This window comes from Pleurodeles waltl, chromosome 9 (genome assembly GCF_031143425.1).
Source record: "Pleurodeles waltl isolate 20211129_DDA chromosome 9, aPleWal1.hap1.20221129, whole genome shotgun sequence".
NCBI lineage: Eukaryota > Metazoa > Chordata > Amphibia > Caudata > Salamandridae > Pleurodeles > Pleurodeles waltl.
Window position 1 is genome coordinate 170,907,492 of NC_090448.1, and position 12,515 is coordinate 170,920,006.

Below are 12,515 nucleotides of genomic sequence, written 5' to 3' on the forward strand. Positions count from 1 at the left end.
GCAACCTTGTGTTCCTTTGGCAATATGATTGTTACTAGTGCGTCTTTGTGGAGATGTCCTCGTGCTTCTGAGCATCAACAACGCACCACCGGAATCGGCGGTAAACGCATTGGGGTCGTTTTGGAAAGCTGTCCATCATCCTGGTAAAAGGCGGGAATTCCTTTACCTACTTCGAGGGTGGACGGGGCGTGGCTCAGCAGGCGGAGCTTACAGGGGCTTTATAAAGGGAGAACCTTCTACTCTGTGTCTCCAGCAGAGGAAGATAGAACCCGAGCGTCGCAGTCAGATACAGATTACGCTCCAGTACATCATCAGTTCACCTCCAGGAAGGATCTAGATCTTTTTCTGCTATGGGATCTCTGAGCGCACAGCCTTGCTTTATCTTTGCCAAGCCCAAGAGTTAGGGTGGCTTGTCCTTTCCAGAAGCTGAGCTTCAACTGCGGCACCTGCTACGTTTATATTTCTAAGTGCTTTCTGTTGAGGTTTAGTTTCTGTAAAATGAGCATCGTGGTCTACCCAACCGGAGTATTTTCTACGAGTATGTCAGTAAGCGTTACCTATCATGTTTTATACGCCCTGTTTATATTGTACTCTAGGGGTATGTGATGGGCCACGGGGTAAACGTCTCCAGCAACCTTGTGTGCCTTTGGCAATGTTATTGTTACTAGTGCGTCTTTGTGGAGATGTCCTCGTGCTCCTGCGCATCAACAACGCACCACCTGAATCGGCGGTAAACGCAGTGGGGTCGTTTTGGAAAGCTGTCCATCATCCTGGTAAAAGGCGGGAATTCCTTTACCTACTTCGAGGGTGGACGGGGCGTGGCTCAGCGGGCGGAGCTTACAGGTGCTTTATGAAGGGAGAACCTTCTACTCTGTGTCTCCAGGAGAGGAAGATAGAACCCGCGCGTCACAGTCAGATACAGATTGCGCTCCAGTACATCATCAGTTCACCTCCAGGAAGGTTTCTAGATCTTTTCTGCTATGGGATCTCTGAGCGCACAGCCGTGCTTTATCTATGCCAAGCCCAAGAGTTAGGGTGGCTTGTCCTTTCCAGAAGCTGAGCTTCAACTGCGGCACCTGCTACGTTTATATTGTACACTAGGGGTACGTGATGGGCCACGGGGTAAACGTCTCCAGCAACCTTGTATGCCTTTGGCAATGTTATTGTTACCAGTGCGTCTTTGTGGAGATGTCCTCATGCTTCTGCGCATCAACAACGCACCACGTGAATCGGCGGTATTCACAGTGGGGTCGTTTTGGAAAGCTGTCCATCATCGTGGTAAAAGGCGGGAATTCCTTTACCTACTTCGAGGGTGGACGGGCGTGGCTCAGCGGGCGGAGCTTACAGGTGCTTTATAAAGGGCAAACCTTCTACTCTGTGTCTCCAGCAGAGGAAGATAGAACCCGCGCGTCACAGTCAGATACAGATTACGCTCCAGTACATCATCAGTTCACCTCCAGGAAGGATTCTAGATCTTTTCTGCTATGGGATCTCTGAGCGCACAGCCTTGCTTTATCTTTGCCAAGCCCAAGAGTTAGGGTGGCTTGTCCTTTCCAGAAGCTGAGCTTCAACTGCGGCACCTGCTACGTTTATATTTGGAAGTGCTTCCTTTGAGGTTTAGTTTCTGTAAAATGAGCATCGTGGCCTACCCAACCGGAGTATTTTCTACGAGTATGTCAGTAAGCGTTACCTAGCATGTTTTTATACGCCCCGTTTATATTGTACACTAAGGGTACGTGATGGGCCACTGGGTAAACGTCTCCAGCAACCTTGTGTGCCTTTGGCAATGTGATTGTTACTAGTGCGTCTTTGTGGAGATGTCCTTGTGCTTCTGAGCATCAACAACGCACCACCGGAATCGGCGGTAAACGCATTGGGGTCGTTTTGTAAAGCTGTCCATCATCCTGGTAAAAAGGCGGGAATTCCTTTACCTACTTCGAGGGTGGACGGGGCGTGGCTCAGCGGGCGGAGCTTGCAGGTGCTTTATAAAGGGAGAACCTTCTACTCTGTGTCTCCAGCAGAGGAAGATAGAACCCGCGCGTCTCAGTCAGATACAGATTACGCTCCAGTACATCATCAGTTCACCTCCAGGATGGATTCTAGATCTTTTTCTGCTATGGGATCTCTGAGCGCACAGCCTTGCTTTAGTTTCCAAAGAAACTATAAATAAATAGAAATATACATATAATCTGAAAAAAATAATTATCCACATAGGCATATGCAGTTCATAGTTGTTTGAAAAAGGTGGTTATGAAGGAAAGAGCCAACTCTTGAGTAGTTTCCTGAAAACAAGAAAGTTATCTGTGGCTCTTATAGTTGGGGGTAATGAATTCCATAGTTTGGCTGCTTGGACGGAGAAGGATGTACCACCTACAGTCTTTTTCTTGTATGGTGGTGTTCTAAGGCGGGGTGCCAGTCTTGAGCGGAGGGTTCTTTGTTGGATGTATTTGGTAATTTTCTTTCTGATGAAAAGCGGTCCTGTTCCATGTATAGCTTTGTGGGTGATACAAAGCAGCTTGAAAGTGCATCTTCTGGCAACGGGTAACCAGTGTAGTGCTCTTAAGGCAGGGGAGATGTGGGCTTGCGGCTTTATATGTAATAGTAGCCTGGCTGCGGAATTCTGGATACGTTGTAGTTTTTTCATAACAGATAGAGATGATCCATGGTAGAGGCTATTGGCATAATCCAGTTTGGATAATACAAGTGAGATAGTAGCTTGCACCTTGTGTGGAAATCCGAGGTGAGGGAAAATGCGTCGTAAAGTCTTTAAGGTGATGAAGCTTGTGCGTGCTAATTTGTCTACTTGGGCATTCATAGTTAGTTTGGAATCCATGGTGATTCCTAGGTTTTTCACTTCCTTGGATAATTGAGGAGGTGGTCCGAGATCGTCAGGCCAGACGCACAGAGGGTCATAATGTTTCCAGTCTCCACATATGAGTATTTCAGTTTTGGAGGTATTTAGTTTGAGATGGCTCCAGGTCATCCACTGATCAACGGCTCTGAGGCAACTGAAGATTGGAGAGTTTTCAATGTTTTTGGGGTCTTCTAATTGAAGTAGTATTTGTGTGTCATCTGCATAGTTGTAGCATGTGAGATGGAAATCATTGATCAGTTCTGGTAAAGATATCATGTAGATGTTAAAAAGCAAAGGTGAGATGATTGACCCTTGGGGGACCCCTGTTTTTGTGAGGTAGGGTTCGGATGAGAAGGGGGGTGAGTGGATGATATTTGCTCTTTTTTGGAGATAGGAAGTAATCCAGTCGAGCGCAATCCCTTGTATGCCGGCTTCGTGGAGTCTTTGAGTTAGGGTGTCATGGTCAACCGTATCAAAGGCAGCTGAGAGGTCCAAGAGAAGTAGTGCAGCAACTCCATTTCGGTCAACTGTGTTTTTAAGATCGTCCCAGATTGCCATGAGTGCCGATTCAGTGCTTCTTCCTGGGCGGAATCCAGTTTGGAAGTCTGAAAGTATAGAATTGTCTTCAATGAATTGTGACATCTGGGCGAATGCTGCTCTTTCTATCAATTTGCCCAGGAAAGGTCCATTTGTGATAGGTCTGTAGTTGTTGGGGTCTTGCGGGTCTAGATTTGTTTTCTTTAATAATGGTCGTATGTATGCCTTTTTCAGGTCTGTAGGAAAAGTTCCTGAAGTTAAAGAGTTGTTGATGATTCTTCTTACAGGTGTGGCAGCGGAAGTAGATAGCAGGATGTTCTTGAAGATCTGTGGTGGGCAAGGGTCAGAAGGGCAACCAGAAGGTCTGCTTGCTTTGACCAAATCCATAAATTCATCCTGGGATATTTGTTTGAAGGACTGTAGAGGTTGGGATGGTTTATTCTTAAAGGGTATTTTAGTAAAGGGGTTGGTGCTGATGGTTTTCTTCTGTTTTAAATAGGAGTCCAATGTGTCTGCCTTGGTTGTGTAGTGAGTTGCCAATTTGTTTGTGAAATCTTGAGTGGTGGGATGACTTCCTTCCATGCATGTGGGTTTTCGAAATTCATTGAGAATTTTGTAAAATTCCTTGGTTGTAGATTGAGCATTTAGAATTCTGTCTGAGTAGTATCTTTTTTTAGCTTTTTTGATTGATGATTTGTATATCCTGTTAAGTTTGTGTAGCTGCAGTTTGTCTTGACTGTTGTTTGTTTTGAGCCAGGTCCGCTGCAACTTTCTGATTTGTTTCTTTATCTTTTTAAGTTCTGTGTTTCTCCAATGTGTTGGTTTTCTTTTGTCATGTTTAGTTTTTCTGAGTGGTATTAGGACATCAAAAGCTTCCTGTAGCCACTCATAAAGTTTAGGTACAGAATTGATTGTATCTAGATCTGTGTTTGCTGTTAGTTGTGTTTCTAAGTGATCCAAATTGAGTTTTCTCCATGGTCGATAGGTGTATGTATGTAAGTGGTTGTGGGGTGTGTTGATTTGTGGAGTTATCTGTCGGAAAGTTATCAGATGGTGGTCTGACCAGGTGGTTGGTGTGATGCTATGAATAGTAACAAGTTCAGGCTTAGCAAAAATTACATCTAGGATGTGACCAGCGATGTGTGTGGGATTGTGTACAATCTGATGTAGATTCAATGCGAGTAGGCCAGTGGTGATAGCTTTTGGATGGGGCATATTGGGTTTGTCAAACCAAATGTTTAGATCCCCAAGAATGCATAGATTGGAGTATAGTGTAATAAGGTTTGAGACTATGTCAAGAAAGGCATCTGGGAAAGTGGAGTTGTTAGGTGGAGGTCTGTAAAGGAGGAGAAAGTTACAGGTGGAAGTTGGAGTAGGGTGGCATCTGGTAAGGAGGGCTTCACAACCTTGTATGGAGATGTTGTCTGTTTTACTGAGGTTTATTGCCTGTTTGAATATAATAGCTAGTCCACCTCCTCTCTTGCCTATACGGTTTTGTGTGATGGTTTGATAGCCTGGAGGAAGGGCTTCGTGCAATACTGGTGCCATGTCATCTCCCAACCAGGTTTCCGTAATGAATAATAAGTCAGGTTGTGTGTCTGTGAGAAGGTCGCAGATGTGGTGCTTGTTTTTTGAGAGTGATCGAGCATTTATGAGCTGGCAGTTTAGATAGGGTGTGTTAGTGGTAGTGTTGTTTTGTTTAGTAGAAGGGTAAGTAGTATAATGTGAGCTTGAAGCAGGAGTGTTGCTAGTTGTGTTAACTGTTTGAGGCTCACAATAGTCTTGCTTTTCAACATAGTGTTCCTCTTCCAGCAGGTTAAGGAGGCATTTTGTTGGGTCTGTGTGTGTGGGTGGTGAACTTGGTGGCTGAGAGAGCCATGAGGAGTGTAGTGTTTTTTGTAGGGTAGTTTTATTATGAAACAAACAAGGGGATGCGAGGTTGCTATGAGTGGCATGTTTTTTATTTTGTTTGCGTTTGTTTAGTGTGGATGGAGTATGGGTTAGGGGTGGTGGAGGAGCATGTGGATCATGATGTAAGGCTCTAAATTGTGCAATGGAGGAGAGGCGATTGAATGAAGGATGCTGGGATGGGGTGCTTGTGGTAGGTGTTTGTGAAGAGTGGGGGGGTAGGGGTGGAGATAGGGTGGAATTTGTATCCTTTGTGTAGTCTTGGGGGTGAGAGTGGGTATGATGATGAGTGTAATGTAAGTTTGTGTTGCTTTGATGTGCTGATGTTTGTGGTTGGTATTGTTTTTTGTGGAATAATGAGAGGGGCTATTCCACATAGTAGTTGTTTTTGGTGAGGGATTTGTATGTGAGTTAGTGCTGTTAAGTGGAATTTGAGTGTTAGATGGGGTGTTGATGTGTTTTGTAGATGAATGTATGAGGTGTATATGAGGTGATGGATGTGTGTCAGGGAGATAAGTATTAGTTGAGATGACTGGAAGAGGTAATATGTGTGGTGGAGTGAAATGTGGGGATTGTATGGTTGTGTGTAATTGGTGAGCAGGGGGGAAGAGTGTGTGTAGATGATGTTTATGAAGGCAGGGTTTTGGCATTGTTATGAGTTCAGGCGGTCTGTGTGAAGCGAACAGCGGATAATGTTTTTGGTTAGTATGTGTAGAGAGTGTGTATCTGGGAGACTGAAACTGAGAGAATTGTATGTTGTAGTTTTGTATTGTGTGGGCGGTGGCAGGTAGTGTTAGTGGGAGGGGACAGAGGAGTGTTTGCTGTGAGTATGAAGGTGTTTGACTGTAGTAGTTATGTGGTGTATGTGTCTATGTGTTGTATGTAGGGTATTGTGTTGGGTGGTGGGGCAATGCAATATGTCTGTGGTCAGTTTGTGATGCATGAGTTGGATATCTTTGCAGATAATGTGTTTGCATGTTGAGGGGTGTGTAGGGGCTGGAACCATTCCTGCTCCACTGAGAATTGGGCAGCATTTCTTGCCCTAGTCCCTAGTCCCTACCTGTCCCGAACAGGCCCAAACAGGCAACTGCCCTTGTCCTCTCCGCCCTTTGCCTCGACGCCCGGGCTCAGACGCCCTGAATCCTAGCCTTTTATAGCCCTACTGGCCACTAAGAAGCTGGTCCTAACCCTAGCCAATCCGATTTTAAACCCTGATTTAGCCAACTAATGGGAGACCCAGCCCTAATCACCAGTCACAGCACTATTTCCTGACCCCCAATCACAGCCCCAGCCCTACAACCAACAGCCAATCAGAATCCTAGCCCTATCCACCAATCACAGCCCTAGAAACCAACAGCCAATCAGAATCCTAGCTCTATCCACCAATCATAAATGCATCCCTGGAGCTAGCAACCAATGAAACACCATCTTCCAAAAACCAATCACAACAGTATATGCAACAACCACGAGGAACCTATATAAGGAGCAAGTTAACTAAAAGTCCAGTCCCTGTGGCCTGGGGGGAGGCTACTGCTGCTCTATTCAGTATCTCCTTGGATACAGACAGGCTGAATCCACACTTCCAAGCTAGCAGAGTCTACTTTTCAGGTAAGGGGGAGATTGTTTAAGAGACAAACACTGCAATAGTTCTGGGCGCACACTCTAAATCGGGCTTTTTTAAGGCAAAAAATACAGGGGGCAGACAGCTTTTAAGCACAATTTAAATCACACAAACAGATTAAAAACAGTCTCCTAAAACCGCACTCTGAAAGATCTATGTAGTCTTTTTACTAAGAATAGGGGTGAAAAAAGGGGGGCAGAGGGGGGGAAAAAAGGGGGGGGAGGGGAGCCACAAACTAGCAAGGGAATTCACACAGTCACAGCAAAAACGATTTTGAAACAAACACCACTTTAAAAGAGACTAGGCTGCCTGAAAACACAGAGAGTCCACAGTAAAACAAACACTTTTTGAACAATTAATACTATTTGACTAGAAAATATCTTTGGGCTCCTTACCTAGGTCTCTTTGCAATCCTTGAACACTGGGCTGTATCAGGACACAGGAGAGATGCACAGAGGAACTCAAAATGGAGGTGCCTGTCTTTGGCCTTCCCTCCACAAACTTAAGGAGCCAGAGCAGGTGGGGGGGCGGGTCTCAGGTGCAGCAGAGACTCAGGGAGCCAATCAGCTACGTCCAGTCCCTGGGGCCTGGGGGGAGGCTACTGCTGCTCTATTCAGTATCTCCTTGGATACAGACAGGCTGAATCCACACTTCCAAGCTAGCAGAGTCTACTTTTCAGGTAAGGGGGAGATTGTTTAAGAGACAAACACTGCAATAGTTCTGGGCGCACACTCTAAAATCGGGCTTTTTTAAGGCAAAAAAATACAGGGGGGCAGACAGCTTTTAAGCACAATTTAAATCACAAAAACAGATTAAAAACAGTCTCCTAAAACCACACTCTGAAAGATCTATGTAGTCTTTTTACTAAGAATAGGGGTGAATATGTAAGGACTTCCCTCATAAAACAGTGATACACTATCAAATAATAAACCTTTTTAGAACTCAGATGATAAGAACTTAACACAAAGAGAAAATACTTTTTTTATCATCAATAGACAGTAATGGTCTGTATACGATCTTGGTGAATGGAATACTCCCTCACAAACATGATGGCTATTCCGTCTACCATATTACGAACGCCATAGGATATAATGAGATTGGCAGAAGGGATATCTGTCATATTTGTGATAAAGTAACTAATCTGTACAGTGATACATCTCCCAGACTATAAGCTTTAGGTCTATTTGTAACCATTGTTAAGAGGCTATTCATCCCTCGTTAACTACAGCCTGAGATCTCTTAGAACTGCAGGAATATACCTAGACCACTCTTTGTGCCTGTTATTCTTGTCCTAGATAATTTAGTATATATCAAGCTTTGCAAGTTATAGAGAGTGCCCAGCTGACCCTTGGAACACAAATTAATAAAATTGACTTTGATTTCCAAGAACTGCCTCATTTTCTCAATTCAACTGAAATCTCCACTTAGTTAGAGCAACTGGGTAAATATAGACTGAGCTACGAAAATGAGTATTGTGCAACGTCAAACCAGGCTTCTTCTCCGTAATCTAGAGATGAAAGAACATTTGCTCTAATCACACAGAGCAACATATTGCTTTGTTGCAGCTAGTTTGGAAGTGGTTAATTTACACTGAAGATGCCACTTGAATCCTACTTTTAACATTTTTAACAACGTATGACCTGATCATCAAGCTTTTTTTAAGGCATTTTTTTTATAAACTTTTTTTCATTACCTTTTTTCACTAAAGCGTGGTTCTTGAAGTTCAGTTTTTTTTTTTAATATATCTTAATTCCATTGTTATCTGAAGCATTCTTACCTCATTAACCATAAACTACTAGCATATCCCTTAAGAGCAGCATTTGTGCTCTGCCACACTTCCAAATGCTGGGCAGTAAGTATCCTTAGGAAAAACAATGGCTGACTCCTGTGGGTTCCATAGGTTCCACTGAATGATCTATCTATCTATCTAACTATCTATCTATCTATCTATCTATCTATCTATCTATCTATCTATCTATCTATCTATCTATCTATCTATCTATCAGACCTGACATCCTTGGCATGGTATTTCCCCAAACATTTTGCCTTCACTCCTCCTGTTTTGCTAAATTTGTTTTTATTAGTTTTATGATTCTGTGCACTTTACCACTGCTAACCAGTGCTAAAGTGTTTGTGCTCTCTCCTTCAACATGGTAAAATTGGCTTACTCTGATTGGCACATTTAATATACTTTAAGACCCTTTTAAAGTGGTACTGCATATACGCAGGGCCTGTAAATTAAATGTTACAAGTGGGCCTGCAACAGTCATTGTGTCACCCACTAAAGTGCCCTTTTAAACATGTCTCAGAGCTACTAATGCAGCCTGTAGTGCAGTTTTAAACTGTCAGTTCGACCTAGCAAAATAAACTTCCCTTTTCAATATATATAAGTGTTAGACCTGACATCATTGACGTGGTCTCCCCTGTCTTTTTGCCTCTGCTTCCTGTGTTTTTGACTGTGTGCTGGACTTAGTTTTTGCTGGTTTTGGTACTCTGGGCACTTTCCCACTGCTGACCAGTGATAAAGCACAAGTGCTTTCTGTGTAAACTGTGTGTGTAATTGGCTTTTCCATGATTGGCATATTTGGTTTACTAGTAATCCCCTAGTAAAGTGCACTAGAGGTCCCCAGGGCCTGTAAATCAAATGCTACTAGTGGGCCAGCAGCACTGATTGTGCCTCCCGCATAAGTAGCACTGTAAACAGGACTCAGGCCTGCCACTGCAGTGTCTGTGGGCAGTTTTAAACTGCCAATTCGACCTGATATGGCGCAGTGCACAGCATCACTGGAGCGTCGTTAAAAGTGATACTCCAGTGGCGCTAGGAGCATGTAAATATGCCCCTTCGTCTCTAATAGAAAAGACAAATATCCAGTACTCAGAATAGATTATACAAATGGTGATTTATCACAGGTATACAAGGGTACGCATAACATTTAAAAATAGATTCATTAAGTTTTTATTGTATATAAACAATATCAAAAGACTTGACTAACTTCCAAATTAAAATTAAGGAACCAGCGGTTGAGCACAGGGCAACCTATTCCTTATGTTCTGGGGCATCAGCGGCTTTAAACTTATGGTACAGTCAGCGATTTCGCTCAGGCAGCAGTTCATGACAAATGAAAATAACATGGAGTATAATTTTGTATCTTGGCCATGACATTGCATGTCACCATCTATGTGCCAATTTGCATGTAATTTGTTTTAAAATTACAAAAATTTGAAATACCTGAAACAGGTACGTAAGAACTTCCCTCATAAAATCAGTGATACACTATCAAATAATGAACCTTTTTAGAACTCAGACAATAAGAACTTAACACAAAGTGAAAATACTTTTTTATCAAGAATAGACAGTAATGGTCTGAATACGATCTTGGTGAATTGGAATACTCCCTCAAAAACATGATGGCTATTCCGTCTGCCATATTACGAACGCCATAGGATATAATGAGATTGGCAGAAGGGATTTCTGTCATATTTGTGATAAAGTAACTAATCTGTACAGTGATACATCTCCCAGACTATAAGCTTTAGGTCTATTTGTAACCATTGTTAAGAGGCTATTCATCCCTCGTTGACCACAGCCTGAGATCTCTCAGAACTGCAGGAATATAAACTGCTGACCAGTGCTAAAGCACAAGTGCTTTCTGTGTGTAATTGGCTTTTCCATTTTTGGCATATTTGATTTACTAGTAATTCCCTAGTAAAGTGCACTCTAGGTGCCCAGGGCCTGTAAATCAAATGCTACTAGTGGGCCAGCAGCACTGATTGTGCCACCCACATAAGTAGCACTATAAACATGGCTCAGACCTGCCACTGCAGTGTCTATGTGCAGTTTTAAACTGCCAATTCAACCTGGCAAGTCTACCCACTCGCCAGGCCCAAACCTTCCCTTTTTGTACATATAAGACACCCTGAAGGTAGGCCCTAGGTAGCCCCAGGGGCAGGGTGCAGTGTATGTTAAAGGTAGGACATGTACTGATGTGTTTTACATGTTCTGATAGTGAAATACTGCCAAATTCGGTTTGCACTATTGCAAGACCTATCCCTCCCATAGGTTAAAATGTGGATTGCCTTGAAATATCTTTTAAGTGTAATTTCTCATAGGGAGCAGATAGAGATATGGCATGTGGGGTATCCGAACTCCCACTTTAACAGTACATCTTTTGGTGAAGTTGGTTTTTGAATTGCTAGTTTGAAAATGCCACTTTTGGAAAACTTTTCTTGTTTAACCATTCTGTGCCTCTGCCTGGCTGCTGGAATACACATCTGGGTCAGGATGACAGTTGGGTTGTTTGTGAATTCACTCTAGACAGTCACACAAAGCGAGCTGAGATGTGCCCTGCATATCCTGATCGGTCTTCCTGAGCTATAGTGGTAGGAGGATCTGACACTTGCACCTGAATTGGGCTGTGCCTGTCCTTACACACAGCAGACTCCAACCCTCTGGAGTGTGCCTGGAGCCGTGGCAGGGAAAGGCATGGTCTTGCGCACTTTCTCTCTGAAGTCTGCCTACTTCAAAGACAGAAATGGGTATAAGTTCTGGACATCTGACTCCACAAATTTAGAATCCTTCTGGACTGGGGACATACTGCCAGGAGGAAGAGCTGGATGCTGTAGGAGGGACTGCCACTCTGCCTGTTGCTTTGTTTGCTGTACTGGCCTGCTGCTTGCTGGGAGTGAAAGGACTGGATTTTGCTTTCCAAGGTTCTCCAAGGGCTTGCACTGAGCTTGCCTCCTGTTAAGGAGTCTCAGGGACATCAAAGATATCATCTACCAGTACCTGGGCTCTTCTGCTGAGAGTCCTGACTTGCCAAGTGGTGCCTACTCCAATCCCTGGACCCTTGGAAGTGTATGCTGGTGACCTGAAAGAGAAAATCCATGCACTGATGCGCTGCAGAAAAATCCACGCAGAACCTGTTCTGCGGATGAAGAGTGGACGCAGCGCCGGTTTTGCGGCTACAGAATCAACGCAGCGCTTGTTTCAGCCTGATTCCATCTACTCAGCCCATCTGGATTTTCCAAGCATCGTCCCTGGGCATCAATTTCTCATCAACCACGCACCACAGTGAGAAACAGAGGCTGCATGTCTGGAAGTCAACACATAGCCATTCCTGCGAGGAAAGAATCTACTCATCTCCTCCTCTGCCAGTAAAGAACCGACACATCATCTCACCTGCGAGGAAAGAATCCACGCATCCCCTTCCCTGCACACTAAGGAACCAATGCATTCCTTTGCTTCTCCAGCACTTCACCTACCCCGTGGCCCACATCGTCTTTGTTCTTGACGCATTCCAGGTACTATGTGTTAAAAGGATACCACAATTGATTCCTATACATTAAGACTCCTTTAAACCTTTAAAAAGTGATATCTTTACCTGTGTATGTTGGATTTTTGTCATTTAGGTCTTGTTTTACTCAGATAAATATTGGTTATTTTTCTAACCTGGTGTGGAGTACTTTTGTGGTGTTTTCACTGAGTTACTGTGTGCGTGCAAATACTTTACACATTGTCACTGAGATAAGCCTAACTGCTTGAGCCAAGCTACCAAGACAGTGAGTAGGGGTTATTTTAGCTGTGTGGCTCCCTTA

At 43.7% G+C, this 12,515-nt stretch overlaps 1 protein-coding gene across 1 annotated transcript in view; it reads left to right on the forward strand.

Moving 5' to 3' along the window:
• LOC138259603 (cadherin-related family member 3-like) overlaps nucleotides 1-12,515 on the forward strand; it is a 522,653-nt gene that overhangs the window by 380,315 nt on the left and 129,823 nt on the right. The gene's annotated exons all lie outside the window — the stretch shown is intronic.